At 43.9% G+C, this 3,625-nt stretch overlaps 1 pseudogene; it reads right to left on the bottom strand.

Annotated features, from left to right (window-relative positions):
- Positions 1-2,316: 2,316 nt before the first annotated feature.
- On the bottom strand, positions 2,317-2,419 carry LOC131969211 (U2 spliceosomal RNA; annotated as a pseudogene).
- Between the last annotated feature and the right edge of the window lie 1,206 nt (positions 2,420-3,625).

Here is a 3,625-nt window from a genome sequence, read left to right as displayed (position 1 = left end):
CACTGGATATGACAACGCCACCCTGGGAGTTTCACCCAGGGAAATACACATTTACTACCTCGGTTCTTAATATAAAAGGAGGAGCAGAGACGTGCGTTTCCAGGTATAGACAAATAGATGAGATTTTATTTAGATATAAAATAATGCACACAATACTTAAAAATGTATTAAACAGTAAACAGTGACAAGCTAAAATGGCTACCAGTACAAAGGAGGGGGTGTCAGGGAAGTCTGCAGGAGGGAGTGAGTGAGGGGAAGGGGGAACCACCACCAGGCCGGGATAAAGGGAAGTCAAACGCACTGCAACACAAAAGACACGCAATAAGTTTCACACAAAGTCAAAATAATCATGCAAAATGCCATAAATTATACATGCAAAACACAGGCAGGGGAGAAGCAGACAAAAAAGGAAAACCTCCACCATGTGACTCACCGCCTACAGAAATATGGCCGCCCACCTGTACTGGCACCAACAACTATATAAAAATCACTCACAGGTAGTATACTAAAGCAAAATAACCCCAAAAATATACAAAGTAAATTAAACAGGGACAAAAACAGCAGTAGGTCAGAGCTCCTCCTAATAGGGCAAAAATAAACCATATTAACAAAACAAATAAATATGCCACAAAATTGCTACTGAAGGTATTGCATTACCTTGGCAATTGTCTTACAGCAATTAGGTCATGCAGCAATCACCATCATCATCTCATTCCTGCCACGAGAGGTAAGAAGTCACATTAAACATGATGGCACACAACTCAAATGTAAAAAGTAGCATTTGTTAAAAGAAGGAGGAGTATCTGACACAAAACCATAGTTAAAAAAATATAACAAATGACCATTTTACCTATGTGATCTGGAATACAAATGCACTATGTGCTACACAGCACAAGGAGGGGAGGAGAGCAGCCACTGCGTCCACATATAGCTCTGATCCTTCCGGGACAATATTGCTCCACCAGGACGGTAGGTAAAGAGAGCAAGGCCAGCCTGCTGCAGGCTGCTTGCAGCTACATTTAAAAAGGGACTGTGGTGATTAGCACTCACCTGCTATCAGTTGGGTTGATTAAGGGGTGTGGCTGCCCTGGCAAGAGGGAGGGGAGAGCCCTACTCATCACATAAGCAATAATAAGAGATGCCTCGCTGCTAAGCCGTGGCACTAATAATAATAATAAACATGAGCAATAATAAGAGATGCCTCGCTGCTAAGCCGTGGCACTAATAAACATGAGCAATAATAAGAGATGTCTCGTGCCTCGCTGCTAAGCGAATTTTACAAACAAAATTCCAGGGAAATTTTGGAGTGCCACAGGACTACTGCCGGATGATTCTCGTGGCTTAACTCAGAAGTTAAACAGGGACTCTGTCCTGAGTTCACAGACACCTCATACAAGTCTGTAGGACAAATGGTTCACTAGTTAGTAAAAAGGGGCGTGGCTACACAAAGGGGGCGTAGCTTAAATCAGCAGTTAAACAGCGGCTATGTCCCAATGTCGAGGAAGGATGCTCAAACGGCTGGATTTGAAGGACACTACATCATCGATATCCGCCGAAGGACTGTCCCAATGTCGAGGATGCTCCGGAGGACAGAGTCCTTCTTTTGCCCAAATTCCAAGGATGTATGTGTGTATCCTCCGTGCGCTCCGACTACCCATAAAGCATTGCGCACACCGGTCTACTAGGAGATTTAAAAATGGCGAGCGTAGAAGCAGCGACGCCGGCGGCGCAATATGCATTTAAATAAGTATTTTCAGTTTACACTGAATGTTGTCACATAACTTACAAAACGTGTGTTCAAAGTCAAGCAAAAACATACACATAAACAAATGCCAGAATATTAAGCTAAAGATAATAAACGTCATCTGGATACATTGCCGGTTAAGTTAATTAATGCCGTCTCAGTCGCTAAAGTTATTGTTAATTAATTTATATGCGTCAGATGATGATGTACTATGTGCAACTATGCCATTCAGAAAGTTATATATTTATTTATTGTGTTTACAGGGACCGAAAGTCCGCTATTATCCGTTATTGTTATTTATAAATAACTGTTATTTATAAATAACTGTAATTGTACTGTACTGTAAAATAACACACAGAACATATTTCCATGATGAATTATGCGCCGCTGCTTTTATGAAACTAAGTAGCGGCCAAATTCAGCCAGGATCAGTTAAATATTCAAGTTTAATCCACTGTGTGGCTTTTACTTACTAAATCGTGGAGATTCAACCTCAAAGCATCTTCTTCCATTTTCACTAATATGTGTCAGAGTGCTGATGCCAAAGACATATCCATGTTGTGAACTGATTTTGAAATTGCGGCGCTGAATTTATCTATTTTTTAATTTATTTTTATTAAACTGATAATAACAGATACTACACTTGATCTTAGCCAAAAGGCTGAGAGCGGCGCTGAATTCAAACAGGACGTCCAGTTACGCAATGACGCATAGCTGCACACACCGAAGGCTGTCCCATTTGTGCGTTACACCAGTGAAAAGAAGGACTCTTGCCTTGCCTTCGGAGGACCCGACTCTGAAGGAAGGATCCTACCAAGGAAGGATCCTTGACATTGGGATACAGCTAGGGACTCTGTCCTGAGTTCACAGACAAGTTCACAAGTTTCTAGGACAAACGGTTCATTAGTTATTACAAGGGGGCGTGGCTAATCAAAAGGGGCGGGGCTTTATGAAATATTGCTATGTAGAACTGGTCAGTGATGAACCATCATCATGCATGACAAGTTTGAGGCAGATTGGACAATGTATGGTCAAGTTATAAGTTCTCATGTTTCATGAAAAAACGCCATGTCTGTTGAGTTAGAGCAGTATGGCGTCATATTCGAGTCAAAAGTCGCGCGAGCGATAACACATCTGCACGCGCATTTATTTCGTGTCACACGCGCAGATTTCAACGCGCGCACTTGTTTGATCTTCGCGCACATATTCAGCAACTGAGTGAAGCAGATTCTCCCCCGTGCTCGCTCGCGGTGGAGCTCTGCTCGCGTGGAGCAAGGACTTTTTACGCATTGGGGGCGGGGCCAAGGCTGACCCCAGGCCTCTTATGATTGGTCATTTTCCAGCCCTCCACGTGGGTGCCTATTCAGTTTACTGCTGACAGCTGATAGCAGCGGCATCATCTACAACAACGGTTGTTTCATGACGTTCATGACCACAACTCTACGCTTCATCACTGATAATAAAAAGGTTAAAAAATGCTTTCTTGTTTCTAAATGATCATACAGTAGTTAAAGTGTTAGATCCATGGGTTTGCCGTGACACCGAGCAGAGACCTGCAGTCCAGTGGTGCAGGCTGTCTCTCTGAAGCAGAGGATCGCGGTCGTCTTAATTTATGTCAGTCTTCTCAGACAGCCCACAAACATTGGAAGACTTTCTGATCAGAGACTGCAGCGGTGGTCCGGAGAGAGGAGGATGTGGAGCCGGAGCTCGTCTGGGGGGCGGAGCGGGTCGGCAGCACCTGGTGTTGGTGTGTCCTGAGTCTATCTGCTGTCAGGAGGCTGACCTGGACCATATCATGCGTGGTGAAGCATGTGTAACAAATGTTCGCACATTTGGAGCACTGTGCCGGGAAGAGGACGTGCTGTCCCTGAAGGATGTCCG

This window comes from Centropristis striata, chromosome 3, assembly GCF_030273125.1.
Source record: "Centropristis striata isolate RG_2023a ecotype Rhode Island chromosome 3, C.striata_1.0, whole genome shotgun sequence".
NCBI classification, from domain to species: Eukaryota; Metazoa; Chordata; class Actinopteri; order Perciformes; family Serranidae; genus Centropristis; species Centropristis striata.
The sequence above is the reverse complement of the archived record's forward strand: the minus strand, read 5'-3'. Positions and strand labels throughout refer to the sequence as shown.